We start from the raw sequence: 16,559 nt of genomic DNA, 5'->3' as shown, positions 1-16,559 counted from the left end.
CTGCCTGAAGGGCTTGGGAAAGCCTTTGCTCTGCAGTAGAAAATAATATTTACTCTGAGGCTTGATGGATGAGGCAAAGTTCACCACTGAGGAAAGCAGGAAAGGGCATTCCAGCAGGAAAACAGGATGGAGGAAGGTACAGAGCATGAATGAGCCTGGCCTGTCCAGCAGTGGCACATGGAGCGGTGAAGAGTGAAGATGTGGGGGAATGAGGCTGCCCAGGTAGGTCAGAGCCCTGCTGGGAAGAGTTTCTGGAGAGGGGTCATATAATCAGAATTCTGTCTCAGAAAGAGAATTCTGGCTGTCTCACAGAGAATGAACTGAGGTCAAAAATGTCTGTTACAGCTGAGAAAGAGACATTGAAGTCACTGCAGATTTTTCCCTGGAAATGCCTCCAAACAAAATAGACATTGTGGTTTGTCCATACCAAGAGTACTCTGTGTGGTTTGGGTCATGACCCGTGAATTCAACAAGGATTTATTGAGGTCTTACTATGAGTTCAGCAAGGCCAGCTGCTGCAAAGACTAAAAAAGCCAATGAAATAACTATGGCTTTTTTCAGCACCTACAGTATACCAGACATTCTTTATACATTTTTTAATCTTTTTTTTTTTTTGAGATGGAGTCTCACTCTGTTGCCAGGCTGGAATGCAGTGGCATAATCCTGGCTCACTGCAACCTCCGCCTCCCAGGTTCAAGCGATTCTCCTCCCTCAGCCTTCTGAGTAGCTGAGATTACAGGCACGCGCTACCAAGCCCAGCTAATTTTTGTATTTTCAGTAGAGACAGGGTTTCACCATGTTGGCCAGGATGGTCTCAATCTCTTGACCTTGTGATCCACCCGCCTTGGCCTCCCGAAGTGCTGGGATTACAGGTGTGAGCCACCACGCCCAGCAAAAACTTCTTTTTAAAGACTCCAAGAAAGATTTAACGTGGTACTTCAAAGACCATCTCAGGGCTTCTAAGAATCTTAAGTGCATTGTCCCACTGCAGCCTGACATGTAAAGTAGAGAGAGATCTATTTAAAAAAAAAAAAAAAGGAATGTGAATCTTGGAACATGGAATTAAATCTCAGCAAGATTTATATAAATAAAGTTTTTGAGAAAATTATATATAAATCTTGGAGCATGGTGTGAACCTTAATAAGATATAGAAAATCTACATGGTTTTTAAGATACTTGTATTAATGAAACAACTGCCAGCTTAAACCAGAAAAAGTGCAAAATGAAAAGAGGTTTCTAGACCTTTCAGTTTCTCCTGGCATGAATGAAACAGACTGAGAGAGCTGCTCAGCTACAAATATGGGCCATTCTTTTTTTTTTTTTTTTCTTGAGACGGAGTCTCGCTCTGTCACCCAGGCTGGAGTGCAGTGGTGTGATCTCAGCTCACTGCAACCTCCACCTCCTGGGTTCAAGCCATTCTCCTGCCTCAGCCTCCCAAGTAGCTGGGACTACAGGCGCCCGCCACCACGCCCAGCTTAATTTTTTGTATTTTTAGTAGAAATGAGGTTTCACCATGTTGGTCAGGCTGGTCTTGATCTCCTGACCTCATGACCCGCCCTCCTCAGCCTCCCAAAGTGCTGGGATTACAGGTGTGAGCCACCATGCCTGGCCTGGGCCATTCTTAAGAAAAGGAAATACATCTTAAAGGGAGGAGCCTAGATATCAGAGGGCAAAACCAAAAACTTGAGTAGGGCAATGGATTAAAACAAGGATCAGCAAACTACAGCCCATAGGGCAAATCCAGCCTATTGCTTGTTTTTGCACAGCCTGTGAGCCAAGAGGCCTGGCAGCTTCAGCTTTTGCTTCTAGAAGGCTGGCTGCCATGACTACCGTGGTGTAGCAAAAGAGGAGAACCTGGAGGATGTAAGACCAAGGAAGAGAAAGGCCCAGCCTACTCTTTGTCATTCTAGCAATCCCAGCTCAGGCGCCAGACAAATGAATGAAGCTGCTTTCAATCTTCCAACCCCAACTAAGCTACCCAACCCAACATGCTCTGGAGGAGCACCAAGCTATCCCCACTGGGTGTCCTGCTTAAATTGCAGAGTTACAAGCAAGTAAATGGTTATGTTTAACCACTAAGTTTATGGGGATAATTTATTATACTGCAAAAGTAACTGATACGAGGGCCTTGGGTGCATTATTTAATCCCTGGACTGGGCAGGAGATTTTATTTGGACTCCAATTTCTTCATATATAAAAATCAAGAGCCGGGTATAGTAGTTGACGCCTGTAATCCCAGAACTTTGGGAGGCTAAGGTAGGCAGATCACTTGAGCCCAGAAGTTCGGGACCAGCCTGAGCAGCATAGCAAGACCCTGTCGTCTCTACAAATAATAGAAAAATTAGCCAGGCTTGGTGGCATGGGACTGTGGTCCCAGCTACTCAAGAGGCTGAGAGGAGAGGATTTCTTGAGCCTCCGCAGTCAAGGCTGCAGTGAGCCCTAATCATGCCACGCGTTCCAGCCTGGGTGACAGTGTGAGATCTCAACTAAAAGATATAAGAATAATAATAGTAAAAATCAAGGATAGGGCAATTTAATCTCTAGGACCCCTCCCTGCTTTAACATTCTATTATTCAGTGAATAATTGTATTCTATCATTCTATCACATTTAGTGAGTGCCTATCATTGCTAGCTAGGCGCTAGGAGGTGTTGAGTGCAGCAGATGAAGTGTGAACAAAACAAAGTCAAGCACTTAGAGAACAATATGGACAACAGCAGACAATCTGAGGGCTGATGTAAACATTCTCCTCAACCAGGGGGGAAAATAGAGTCTTCTGACTAATAAAAGATCTTTTATACTGGAAGAACTGGCCTCACATTCCTCAGAAATAGCAAACTATGACGTCTAATAGCTTCATTTTTATGATAACATCAGTGCACATTTCTTTAGCATGATGCAAAGCCTGGTGATTGTACAAATCTGTAGAAGTTAGAATTTGTGGCATGCCCAAGATGAGCACAAAACTCTTTTGGACATTTGATGGCTTTTATATATTCCACATGATTTGAATTAAATTTTATCTTCTGTAAAGGGCCTATCACAGCAGGATTAGGAGTAAGAGACTGTGGAACCTATCTTGAGATACACAGAAGGGAGGCTGAATCGTGCCCATTATTACTGTCTGCCTGTGTTCCCCTAACCTTCCAAAATGTTCACACAAAGTAAGCAGATAAACATTGTTTCTGACTTTGAAGCTTTCAGGCTAAATTGAAGAGCTATAAATGTAAATCAGCAATTGTACCCAAAGTGTTGCTTGATTTTCTATTTGGCCCTGTGGTAGGGCCCATCGCGTATAATTCCTCGTGAAAGCGCTGGGTAACAGAAAGCTTTGGGCGGGTTAAAAGACCCCAGCTGTGGCCGACTTTGCCTGTGTCACTCTATGTGAGTGGGCAGAGCACTGAATGTCTGTTGGCCTTGCTATCATTCTCTGATTCCCAGGAGTGAATTGACGCTCAACTGGAAAGTAAAAATGGATGTTAAGATAAATGGGAGATTGAAACACAGAATCATCAAAACCAGGAAAAAGAGCTGCAGGAAGTAGTGTGCAAGGAGGGGTTTAAAAAACGCAGCCAGAAATCCTCGGGATTCTCAAAGTCGCTTTCCTGTTAGTTTGAGGTTCGAATACAGTATTTGCGTCGTCTCACATACAACAAATAGGTGTCTGCCTGCACGTTGCCAACGTGACTCTTGGAAGAAAAGCGAGAAGCAGCAAAACCGAGCAAGGGAGTTGGCTAAACGGCTGCAAGAAACACACACACACACACACACACACACACACACACACACACACACACTTGGAAGAAAAGTGAGAAACAGCAAAACCGAGCAAGGGAGTTGGCTAACTGGCGGCAAGAAACTCTCTCTCTCTCTCTCTCTCTCTCTCTCTCTCTCTCTCTCTCTCTCTCTCGGAAGAAGAGCGAGTAACAGCAACACCGAGCAAGGGAGTTGGCTAAACGGCTGCCAGAAACACACACACACACACACACACACACACACACACCACATACACACACACACCCCAGCAGTCATGAAAGAAGGACGAGAGGAAAGTTCTTTGTTGAAACTCCGGGTTCAAAGCTATGCTGCAAGAAACACACACACACACACACACACACACACACACACACTCCGGGTTCAAAGCTATGGGCCCCACCCCGCTCAGGACTGCCTGCCACGAGGCCGCGCAGAGATGCCCCAGGCGCGGAGAGAAGCGGAGCACAGCCGTGCTAGGGACAGGGGCGCCACCCTGGGCGGGACTGAGGTGGGATCCTGGCTCCCGGCTTTGGCCTCCCAGCCCAGGCTCGGGGCTTCCTGGCGCTCGGAGGCCGGGGCGGGCCAGGCTTTGCAGCACAGGGCGAATCTCCCTCCCTCCCCGGGCGTCCCCCGGGAACTGGCGGCCAGAGGTTAAGCTGACATGTTTGCAGACGGTAATGGGGCGCTGGATGCCAACAGCCCCAGCTCAGGGGAGTCCAGATTTATGTTTCTTGGAACAATTCTTTCCTCCATTGCATTAACGCCAAAAAAAAAAAAAAGCCACTTAATCAAGCCCAGAGTCTACTACTAAAGTCTTGTTAATTTATTAACCCAAGCCGAGGCTGAGAGCTCGACGTGGCACTTAAGAAGTAAAATGAGGAAAGGAGGAAGAAACGGGGTCCCTGTGGGCCTCGGGGCAGCCTCGGCCGGGCTTTCTCGGAGGGCAGGGCCAGGGGCGCTGGGGCCGCTCCCGCGTGGCGCGGCTCGGGAGCGTTCCAGGGCGCGGTCCCTGCGGGCCGGCGGGCCGGGGTGAGTCACCCCTGACTTGGGGTGGGAGCGGGCCGTGTAAGGGGGAGGCGGGGCGGGGCGGGGCGGGCCTCGCCTCGCCTAGGGAGGATGTGGCGGGTATAAAAGCCCCACCCAGGCCAGCCGGCTCTGCTCAGCATTTGGGGACGCTCTCAGCTCTCGGCGCACGGCCCAGGTAAGCGGGGCGCGCCCTGCCCGCCCGCGATGGGCCGCCAGCTAGCGGGGTGCGGAGACGCTGGGAAGAAGGGCACGGCCTGGCAGGGAGGCCCCGGCAACTGGCCCCGGAGGCCGTCGGGGGCAGGGGGCTGAAGGGACGGCCGGCACTGGAGAGTCTTTGGGGAGGGGGCTCAGGGACAAGGTGTTTGGGGCAGGGGTGAGGGGCCACCGGCGCTCGGGCCGGGAGGGTGCAGGGCAGAGGTGGTGGGGGGTCGGGCTTCCCCAAGAAGCCCTAGCGGGAGCGGGGCGAGGCGGCGTGGGGAGGGGGGCGGAGGGAGGCCCCGCATTCCAGACGCGCCAGGCGCCGCCGAGGCAGGGCGTGGCCGCCCAGGGAGCCGCAGGTCCCCGGCGCAGCAGTAGCAAGTGGGCTTTCCACCGCCCTCTAGAAAGTGCCCCCCATCTGCTCTAAGTTACTGTACTCGAAACAAACGCGCGCTTGTGGAGTTGAACCGACCAGCAGGAGGGAAGTAGCGGGGGAAGATGAGAGGGGGGAGTGTGAGTAGGCACCCCTCAGCCCCGCATAAAAGAAGACATTAAAACGTCAGTTATTCCCCTTGGTCTAGGTTATCTTGTAGCATAGCAACTTCGGATTTCACTCTGCCCGGAGAGTTTCCCGCTTGGTTGAACACATTGGCCTCAGGAAGGTAGTGTCCCCCATGATTCTGTGGGGAGGGTTGTCCTGTTACTCGCCATGATGTGACAATGAGTCAGGAACTGAGAGAGAAGGGCGTGGCCCCGGGGCCTCTCCCTTCTGGCCGCTCTGTGCAGCTGGCCCCAGTGCTGGTGTGGAGGGCTTGGTTGGGTTCCATCAGCCGGCTGTTGAGAAGAAGGAGGGGAACACAGATAAGTTTCCTTATCTGGGAAGGTGGCTTAAGGATGCCTATTCTTACCACCACCCAGAGTTATTGGAGATTTCAAAAAACACAGTCGTTAGGTAATAAATGTGTAAAGTACACAAAAAACAAAGTGCTGTGCAAATGCAAAGTGTTATTTTTGTAGTAACATTGCCGTTTTAAAGCTGTGGGTGTTCTGAGTGCGTGTGTAAAAGAGCAGTGGCCTCATGGGTGCACACTGGGCCATTACCAAGAACCTTAAGTTGTTGGTGTGCAAAGGCCTGGGCCCCAGACTATACTGATGGATTCTGTTCACACGTGTGTGCTACTGTGCCTGTCTGGAACTTGGTGACTTGGAATGCAGAATGCACTTTCCCACTGAAACAGTGTTGCAGAAGGTGCTGACGTTCCCAGGCTAGCCCTGAAAGACCTTTTTAACATGCACTGCCTAATTATGGGATTGGTGGTGGGGAGGTGGAGGGTAGTGAGGGGCAATGTGTGTGTAGGAAGACTAAATCACTGAAATATTTTTCTGGAACTTTTTTTAGCTTTAAGGTTGACGCTGAGTAAATTATTTCAATTGGAAAATTATGCCTTTGCCCCTGTTCCACTTTCTTTTTTCCACCTTCCACCTCCTTAGAGACGCTCTTCTGGCTCTTCCGTGACGCATTACAACAGCCATCCAGGCCGGTCCAGTTACGCTGCATTCCTTCCTCCTTCCCATTTCGGCGGACGTGCATCCAGCTAGAGACTAGCAGATTGAATCGATATTCATTAAGTTAGGAATGGTTGATGGTCCTAAGAGCCTCAGCAACCGAGAGGAGTCTTGTTATTTAAAAAACAACGATACTGGGCGTGGTCGTGGGCCTGTAGTCCCAGCTGCTCTAGCTAGTGGATCTCTTGAGTCCAAGGCCAATGTGAGGAACATAGCAAGACCCAGTCTCAAAAAATAAATACATAAAATAATAATAATAAAGAACCCTCGTTCACCTAAACAGATCTATAATTTATAGAACGTAAAGCAGTAATATTCAGGCAATATTAAGGAAGATTTTTGGTAAGACTGGGGCAGCAGAGGTGCCCTTGATGGGCAAGGGCCAGGAGTGTTAACAGAGTCCTGCTTAGTAATTTCTTCCGTTCTTCCAAGTCTGTCGATTATCTAAAGGTCAAGGGTTTCTCCAAAAGTGTCCCTTGCATCTGCAGTGGGAGGATGTGACATCTATGTGCATTTTTACAATTGGAGGTTTGTGATTTGGAGACCGTTTAGATTTTGTAATTTCCCGCAGTGCCAACTAGACTGCCTGTGGTAAATGCCCAGGAAATATTGCTGACTCACTGACTTTGATTAGGAGCTCAGTCTTGCACTGGAGTCTCAATATTTAGCATCTTGTGTCTTTGAGCTATTAAACTATGGTATTGATTGACATTAGGCTCGCAGTCATGGCCGTTAGTTTCCTGGCTAATTTCTGATTTAAGTAGTTTTCCTGGCAAAGTAGATGTGCTTCTATAATTGCTATTGATTTTGAGGGCTGTAGGCTCTTCCTACACCATTGGGCCTAGAATCTGGCACTAATGCATTGTCTGGAGGCTTTGTTCTCACCCTTTGCTTGTGCAGAGCCTGGAGCCTGCGGAGACATTTTTCCTTAAAGGAGAGCAGGATTGTCACAAAAGGAGTCTCAGGCTCTAGTGGGCTGCTTTAAACAACCATTTATTCCACAAAATATTAATTACCTACTGTGTTCCACTCATAGTTATGGGCACTAGGGATACAGCACTGAACAAAACAGACCCCCGCCAAAAAGAAAATCCCTGCTCTTTAGACCTTAAATCTGGCGGAGAGAGAAAGAAAAGAGACAAAATAAGTGAATTGTTGGATTTTAAACTTTATATTTTCCCAAATTAATACTAGTTTCTAAACTTGGTGGGAGTTCATTTCCCCTTTAATCCAGCTGTTCCACAGACCTAAACTTCATATTTTACCTACCTCGGGGAAGTTTTGCTTAAAATTATGGTGTCTTAAGCTGCCTTCCAGATTCAGTTGTGAGAATTAAATAGAAATGGAATGTTCCTCTTTTTTTCACATGAGAATCCTCTTCACTTTCCCTGGTGCCACACCCTATTCTAGTTGTAGGCCACACCAGAGGAAATTCCAGTCCTTCAAAAAAATTCTTTCCACCCATTCACTGCCTGGTATCTTTTTTCTTCTGCTGTTGCCAGAGGCAGTCCTCATCTACTTTCTCGAGGGACAGGTCAGCAGTAGGGGTCAGGAGATGCCCATATTTGTCCTTCTGGGTGGTTCTACCAGATGACTTCCAAATCTCCCTTCTAGGGTACACCCTGAAGCTGTTTTTTTTTTTCTTTTTTTTTCTTTTGAGATGGAGCCTGGCTCTGTCACCCAGCCTGGAGTGTAGTCGCACGATCTCTCCTCACTGTAGCCTCCGCCTCCCAGGTTCAAGTGATTCTCCAGCCTCACCCTCCCGAGTAGCTGGGATTACAGGTGCCTACCACCATGCCGGGCTAATCTTTGTATTTTTAGTAGAGACAGGGTTTCATCATGTTGGCCAGGCTGGTCTGGAACTGTTGAGCTCAAGTGATCCGCCTGTCTCGGCTTCCCAAACTGCTGGGATTACAGGCGTGAGCCACTATGCCTGGCCCACCCTGAAGCTTTTAATCCAGCTGAGCTCAACCTTGTTAGAGGACAAGTCGGTAGCACCAAAGTGGCCTGAGTTTTACCCCAGGTGTGGTGTAGAAATTTCTTATTCTAGGAAGTGACTGTGTTATGGAGCCCTTTGTCCATGTCCTTTGTCTCCCTGCCACACCCAGGCTATACACTCACAGCTCAGAGGAAATCAGAGTCCTAAGGCCACTCATACATCCTGCCTCTTTGCTGCCTTCTTGCTAGGAGTTGTAGGTTACGTTCCCATGTGGTCCTATGGACAGAGCTAGGACCCAAGTATCCCTGACAGTACAGAGGTGGGGGGCATGGCTATATGTTGATAAGAGGCTGCCCTGAAGCGACCTGCTGGGCTTTGCTAAGATTTGCAGAAGTTGGTGATTTAAGCCTCCAGCTCTGAATGCATGGAACTGGAACTGCATTTGAAATGTCCAGTCTGAGGGAGAGAGAAAATTGAGGAAGGAGAGTGTGTTGGAAAAGAAGAAAAAAAGACTTTCTAATATAGAAAGACCCAGTGTGTGTAAACCATCCCAAGATGAAATTGAATGCCTATCGTGTGCCAGGCACTGTGCTCAGACCTATGAGGAAACAGGAGGGAGTTAAGTTGGAAACCCTGTGGGCGGATAATTCAGAAGACAGACTTTACACATGTAACCCTAATGTTGCACAGACACACAAAAAGCTGCAGAAGCACAGGGCAAGGAGGGGTGTGTGAGAAAGGCGGCATTTATGATTTCCTGTATCCTAAAGACTCATTCAGATGTCAGCTAATTAAGATTGAGGTTCCTGGTGGAGGGAACTTAGAAAGTGCTGAGCGTGTTTGGAGAAGAGTTAACAGTCCAGTTAACTCTTCTGTGCAGGATGCGTGTATGCATGTATGTGTGTATAGAAGATATTTAAGGAAAGGTAGGTAAGTCCACAGTGTGGAAGGTCTTGAATGCTGACATTAGACTTTTTTCTGTAGGCGGCCAGGCCCTGTTGAAAATACAATATGTGGGCCATAAAACACTGAAATTGAGTTGTAGACTTGAAGGCCTGGATTTCCCAACCCTGAAAGTGCTTCACGCCAAGTGACATCATTCTTCCTGCCGGTCTCTTTCCACCCACTCCAACCCCAGATCAGGATACCAGCAGAGAGAGGCTGTGTGAGAGCATGAAGCTGCATTAAGTCAGTAGGGAGCAAACAAATATTGATTCAGATCAGGCCACAGAAGAGACAAGCTGGAGCAAGTGCTGTGTGTCCCTCCTGCTCAGTTTGATCAAGGTCACTGGGCCGAATTCCAGGAATTCTGGGGAATGAGTTGGCCCTGTGACTCAGTCATTAATCAAGACCATAAAACCAAGGAGAAGAATATCTGCTTTCAAAAAGGTTCTGTTAAATAAAGATGCAGTAGGTGGGTGGAGGATGGAGTACAGTGGGAACCCCTCTCCTCACCCAGTACATGCTTTTTTTTTTTTTTTTTTTTTAGTTTAAAATTCCAGTGTGGCCTGTAGACTGTGTGTCCAGGACTGTGTACAGTAAGAGTTTTGATGGAGAAACCCAACTCTCCACACTCCCGCCTCTACCCATTTTTGCTTTAAAATCTTCATTTGAATCATCAGTCCCTGATTGATTCACCATGGTTGCTAAGAATCTGTTTTGTGGTAACACATCAACACTCCACGTTTAAACTGTGAAGTGGGTGTGTCCACAAAACTTCTGGATTAGACTCAGATTTGCCTGTGCAGACCAGCCCTGTTGCAGTATGTTTTTGTTTGTTCAGATTAACATTTGGGCTTTTTGGAACTGGTTCTTAATTCAGTTCAGTAGAATGTGTTTTTACTATTTGAAGTGTTGACTTTTAAGTTTTCTTTTGTTTGTTTGTTTTAACCTTTTTGTAAACTTTTGCTCTTCTTTTTGGGAGTGAAGTTAAAACTGCTTCACTTGTCCTTTTTTTGTTTGTAACTGCACTTTCGTAGTGAAGCAATAGAATACAATAAAATCTATAGAGTTTTTTTTTTTTTTTTAATAAGGACAAACCCTTAAATTATTAGGTTGGTACAAAAGTTAATTGTGGTTTTTGCCATTAAAAGTAATGGCAGTTATTTTTGCACCAACCTAAATAATATAGTCCTTATGTTAAATGTAAATGACTTGTTTCTCAATAACTGCACTGATTTCATTAATGATCAGCCTTGCACTGTGAGCTTTTTTAGCCAGGCATTCACAGTCTCATTTATCAGCCTTTTCAAGGCAGAAGAAACTGTTCTTTTCATTAGGGTGGGGCCAAGTGACCTGTTTTCCTACCCAAGTGGTGAATGATTTTAAACCAGTTTGAGGTGGGTATGGCTCTTATCAGTGAGTCTCCCTGTACCTCTAGTTTATTTCCTTAAACAGAAAAACGTTCTCTGATAAAGGGTCATTTTAATGATGTTGTCTAGTGACCCTGCCCTCCCTGGGAATGGAAGGCACGGCACTGATGTGTATGTAGATGTGCTCATCAACAGATTGAATTTGCTGATTTTTTTTTTTTTTCTTGTTGGCGAGTTGAAACCAGTCGGCAAGCTGGGTGAGGTTGAAGTGTTGGAAAGAGTGGTGCAAACTGCCATTTTCATGTTCTTTAGAGAAGTCTGCCAGAAAAGGAGTAGTGGTTCTGTTTTTAATGGGTTTATGAGTTTTATACGGTGATGAGGAGTGAGTAGAGGTGAAATTGTCTCATACAGCATGTAGGCTTTATTTTTTATTTTCATTCAAAACAGTAAGTACACTGAAGTCAGAGTAGTTGTTTTCAGTAAGAAAATTCTGCCTCCAGAGTAAATGTTTTGGTGAATAGATAAATATGAGTACTGAGTCCCAATCATTTTGGCTCATAGGTTCCCCAGTATTTCCATAGGCAAGCTTAACTTTGCACCATTCAGAGACTTATATTTTAGGTTCCCCACAGGGCACCCCACTGGACGTGGCTCATTTTCCAGCCTGTAGTCTTGTTCTTCTGCCACCCTGGGGCATTATTCCTCTTCGCCTCTCCCCAGGCCTTCCCCCTTGCTTCTTGGCTGGAACCTCCCGTGGTGATTCACCCTTCTCAGCCTAGGCAGACAGCACCTCCCTGTTAAGCCCTTAACTAATCCCGCTCTGATGACTGATCTTTCTCTGTGTCTTAATCACTTGGAATAAAGAACCATTGTGGTGAGGTTGAAAGGGCATTGGCCCAGGAGTCTGGGGATCTGGGTTTTGGCCCTGCCTCAGCTACTTAATTCACTGGGTGACCCTGGACTAGACTCTCAGTGTGTCACAGAGGCACGAAGGGAAGAGAGCTCAAAGGTCCTGCAGGGTGGAAGTCTGCATTTCACAGTTTTATAAGTGTCTTTTATGTCCTTTAATATAGTGCAGGCTCAGCGTATGCTTGGTATGGGTTCGTTGATTAATTCCTTGCGTATTACCAGTGTTTGTAACCTACAGTAGCACTGCCAAGACTTCCTTTTCCTGCTTTCAAGGATAGCAGCACACTGACACATTCTCATTAGTCAAATATGCTATATTAAACTAATGTTTTAACAAACAGTGAATCGCAAAGCCAATTGTTCCTTGCAGCGAATAATAGATCATATGCAAAATGACTTTGCGTTGCTAGGGGATTTGATGGAGTGAAGAAGCAAGCACTGTATTTTATTTCTTTTTATTTTGTTTTGTTTTTTGGACATAACCTCAAGATTTTTTTGTCCTCATAATAAATCAAAAGATGATGCTTAGAACTGGATCACTTGGCCCTTTCTTTTGTTATCTCCTCCCAGTTGAAAATGTTTGCATGTCTTAACAGCCAGCATTTTCTTAGATCTGCAGATGGGGTCAGCACACTCAAGCCTCAGCACAACCTCCTTTGTAATTTTACCCGTTTTCCAGAAAATTGCCTTAGTCTACCCACCATAGTCACTCTGCTTCTTGTCATAACGCTGCTTTCCCTGGGCATACAGGGAGTCCTGGTATTGTGCTGTTTTGTGGGGTTGGTGCTTGCCACACTTCTTACAGAAAGCCCAGTGGGTTTTAGGAATGTTCACCATGTTTTCCGGAATGCTATCGGCATGGGAGGAAAGAGGCCATATTTTATTTCTAGGGTGAAAATGTTTGCCATTAAACTCGCATGAAGTAGGAAATATTTATATGGATACAAAAGGCACCTGCATGGGATAATGTCAAATTTCATAGATACTGCTTTGTGGTAAGTGTGACTTTGTGGTTATTGTGATGTTTGTGTTTTGTTTTTTTTTTCTGCAAAATGGTTATAAATAATATAAATGTTATGCAAAATAGCAACTCATTGTTTTCAAGTTGATTTAGCACCTGCATTATGTAAAGATAATCTGAAATCTGTAGGGGGACTGGGACTATGTAGGGAAGATGAGGTCAACCATATACTCTCTACTGCTTTGAATTGTACCTATGCATTCACCATTTGAATACTTGGCACTTGTAGGGCACTTAAAACATTCTGCCGAATGGATGAATGAAGTATCAAAAAGTGCCCTGGCAGTGAAAGGCAAGATAGAGTTCTGTAGAGTAGGGGTCGTGGTGACCCTGTTGGAGCAGATACTGAAGTAGTGGTGAGTGCGGAGAGGCAAGTCACATTTTGGCCCTAGTCTACTTTAGCTGGGGAGTAAACAGAGGGAACCGTTTACTGTTTACAGGATTCTGATGCTCATCTTTGAAGGCTGGGCTCTGCTGGAGGACTGATTTTGAATGATGTCAAATGATTTTGACAAGATTAAATGGGGAGATTTAGTTGGTGGTGGCATGCAGGACTGATTTGATGAAAGAGCAGCACAGTTATGAATGGTGAAACCGAAAGGAAGATTTGTGGGGCTTTTAACAGTCTCCTCAAGGTGTTGTGGCTGTGGGAGAAGAATTAACATGAATGGAGAGTGTAAAGAAGCCTATCAGATTGTCTTTGATCTGCACAGTACTGGGGAGTCCCATGTGGGACACGGGTAGGCAGCAGTCTACAAAGCTCAGAGCTGGAAAGACAACTTGAAAGAACAACACAATGAAAAGTTACCGTGCCTCTAGTTGAGATTTTCTAAACATCGGAACCGATGTGAGGTACCTGATTTCATAAACAAGTGGAATTTAATCTATACTCTCTAAGTGGAAACAACTCTGTTTGCAACTCTGACTTGCTAGTTCCCTGGTATTGCTTTTGTTTTATGTTTGGCATTTTTTATTTCTTGCCTGTTTATGGTAGAGACTAGAATTCTGCACAGCAGATGACAACAGTTTATCCCCTGCTGCAGACCTGGTCCAGTTCTGACTGAGTCCAGGGGTGATAGTTGAGGCCAGGGCTTGGGTGGTTTGATGTCCATCCTAGGAGTTTCATCTCTGCTTCGGTAATTCTCGGGCTGAGGGATACTGATGAGACCCTCTAGAATGTTTCTTGGTCCATGTTGAAGTTGGAGATTTCTTGCTCTGTCAAGAAGACTGTCAGCCTGGGCAACGTAACGCGACATTATCTCTACTGAAAAAAAAAAGCCAGGTGTAGTGGCACACGCCTGTAGTCCCAGCTACTTGGGAGGCTGAGGCAGGAGGATCTCTTGAGTCCTGGAGATCAAGGCTGCAGTGAGCTATGATTGCACCACTGGACTCCAGCCTGGGTAACAGAGAGAGAAACCCTGTCTCAGACAAAAAAAAAAAAAAAAAAAAAAAGGGCTAGGTGTGGTGGCTCACCCCTGTAATCTCAGTGCTTTGGTAGGCTAAGGCGGAGGGATTGCTTGAGCCCAGGAATTCAAGACCAGCCTGGGCAACACAGTGGGACCTTGTCTCTACTGAAACATTAAAAAAAAAAAAAGGAAAAAAAATGGAAAAAGGAAAAAGGAAATTAAATGGAAATAAGATATATTCAACATATCATAGTTGTAACTGTAATATATGATCAATATATAAATTATTGGGCTGGACACAGTGGTTTATGCCCATAATCTCAGTGCTTGGATCACTTGAGCCTAGGAGTTCGAGACCAGCCTGGGCAACATAGCAAGACCCTGCCTTTACCAAGAAAGAAATTATAAATGAGAGATTTTATGTATTTTTTTCATACTATGTCTTCAAAATTCAATATGTCCTTTACACTTGTAGCACATCTCAGTTTGAATTGACCACATTTCAGATGCTTTGCAGCCACATGAGGCTGGTGGCTACTGTATTGGATGGTTCTGCTACAGAGCAAGACTATTTTAAATTGTCTTTTTTTTTTTTTTGAGACGGAGTTTTGCTCTTGTTGCCCAGGCTGGAGTGCAGTGGTGTGATCTCAGCTCACTGCTACCTCTGCCTTCTGGTTTCAAGCTATTCTCGTGTCTCAGCCCCCTGAGTAGTTGGGATTACAGGCGCCCGCCCCCACGCCCGGCTAATTTTTGTATTTTTAGTAGAGATGGGGTTTCACCATGTTGGCCAGGCTAGTCTCTATCTCCTGACCTCGTGATCCGCCTGCCTCGGCCTCCCAAAGTGCTGGGATTACAGGTGTGAGCCACTGCACCTGGCCGATTGTCTTCATTTTTAGGAAAGTTTTAGGTTCATGGCAAAGTTGAACGGAAAATACGAAGAATGCCCATGTTCCCCTGTTCCCACATACGCATAGCTTCCACTGTCAACATCCTGTATCAGCGTGGTACATTTGTTAGAACTGATGAACCTACATTGACACATCGTTATCACTCAAAGTCCATCGTTTACATTAGCATTCACTGTTAGTGTTGTACATGGATGCATCCACCCTTACAATATCATATAGAATCATTTCACTGCCTTAATAATCCCCTCCCCTGAATCCCTGATCTTTTTGCTGTCCCCATAATTTTGCCTTTTCCAGAATGGTATGAAGTTGGAACTATACACTATGTTACCTTTTCAGTTGGCTTCTTTTACTCAGCAATGTGCAATTTAGGTTCCTCTGTGTCTTTTCATGGCTTGATGGCTCATTTCTTTTCAGTGCTGATAATATTCCATGTCTGAATGTACCACAGTTTATTTCTAGAGCAATACTTTTTACAAACCAGAATTATACCCCAACGGTGGGACAAATTGGGGTGGGGAGGCTGTTTGAGAGTTGTGAGTGTGGGGGAAGTGGAAGGTCTTTGACTGACTTTTCGCTGTGCATAAAAAGCTTCTGTGAACATCAAGAAGAGAGTAGTGGTCTGGGGGAGAGCCCAGGATGAGAATCTTGCAAAAATACATCCTTCACCACAACTAAAGGCGAATCCTTTCCTCTTACATTTCCCCACTTTCTTCCCACACCAGGCCTGGGATCTGCTTAGTCCAAAATGTTCCTATAAGTTAGCAAATATCTATGTTGCATACTCTCGCCAAACCAGTTTTATGAAAATATTTAGACTAAACAAAGTGAAGAGAATAGAAAGCTGAATTTGCATGTGTGCAGTTTCCTTGATCAAAGAATATTAAGCAAAAAGAGACCAAAGCAGGAGTCGCTGCAACTTAAATGTCGTTCCTGTCTATTTCAGGACGCAGCTCTACTCTATTTTCTTTATTCTTGGGGTGATTATGTTGATGACCTGTCTTGTCTCTGTTGAGATAAATTTACCACCAATTGAGCACTCCTTATTGGCAGGGATTGGGTGTATCAATTCCGAGAACTGTATGATTGCAAAGCTGGAAAGCCAATTCATCAGGCTATTGTTTTGCCGCCCCATTAAGTATATTAACTGGAAGATGACTTCATTTCAACCATTTCAAATCTTAAATACAACAGATTCAGTCCTTTATGGAATGAGTTAAGGTCAGAAAATCTGTCCATCGTCTTTCTCATAAATACTTTAATATCTTCCAAGTATCATTGGACTAAGAAAGTAATTATGGGTAATAATAAAGGTTCCAATTAAGAATTAGGGCAACATGAAAATGCTACTAATTTCGATTCACATCGTAGCTTTCAGGTCCTTCTCAATATGTTTAATTACTCGTGAGAAATACAGAAGTAGTGGCTGGTTTGGCAAGCCCATCACCTTTTATGAGAAGTAGAAGACTCAGTTTTATCCGGTCTGAACAGGTTGCATTAGCCATGGGGAACATTTTGTT

At 45.4% G+C, this 16,559-nt stretch overlaps 1 protein-coding gene and 1 pseudogene across 6 annotated transcripts in view; one reads left to right on the top strand and one right to left on the bottom strand.

Annotated features, from left to right (window-relative positions):
- The first annotated feature begins 203 nt into the window (after positions 1-203).
- Positions 204-16,559, top strand: part of ANXA2 (annexin A2) — a 53,208-nt gene continuing 36,852 nt past the window's right edge. Inside the window, exons 1-2 of one of the 6 annotated variants that reach the window (XM_063795090.1) lie at positions 4,898-4,955; positions 12,595-12,699. The gene's annotated coding sequence lies outside the window, so the exon portion shown is untranslated. Of the gene's footprint in view, positions 223-4,191; positions 4,263-4,710; positions 4,956-5,559; positions 5,641-12,594; positions 12,700-16,559 lie in introns of those variants that run through there. The other 5 variants (XM_063795089.1, XM_054667621.1, XM_054667622.2 and 2 more) reach the window with 5 other exon arrangements.
- Positions 12,230-12,541, bottom strand: LOC107968634 (large ribosomal subunit protein eL42-like; annotated as a pseudogene).

Source organism: Pan troglodytes, chromosome 16, assembly GCF_028858775.2.
Source record: "Pan troglodytes isolate AG18354 chromosome 16, NHGRI_mPanTro3-v2.0_pri, whole genome shotgun sequence".
NCBI classification, from domain to species: Eukaryota; Metazoa; Chordata; class Mammalia; order Primates; family Hominidae; genus Pan; species Pan troglodytes.
The sequence above is the reverse complement of the archived record's forward strand: the minus strand, read 5'-3'. Positions and strand labels throughout refer to the sequence as shown.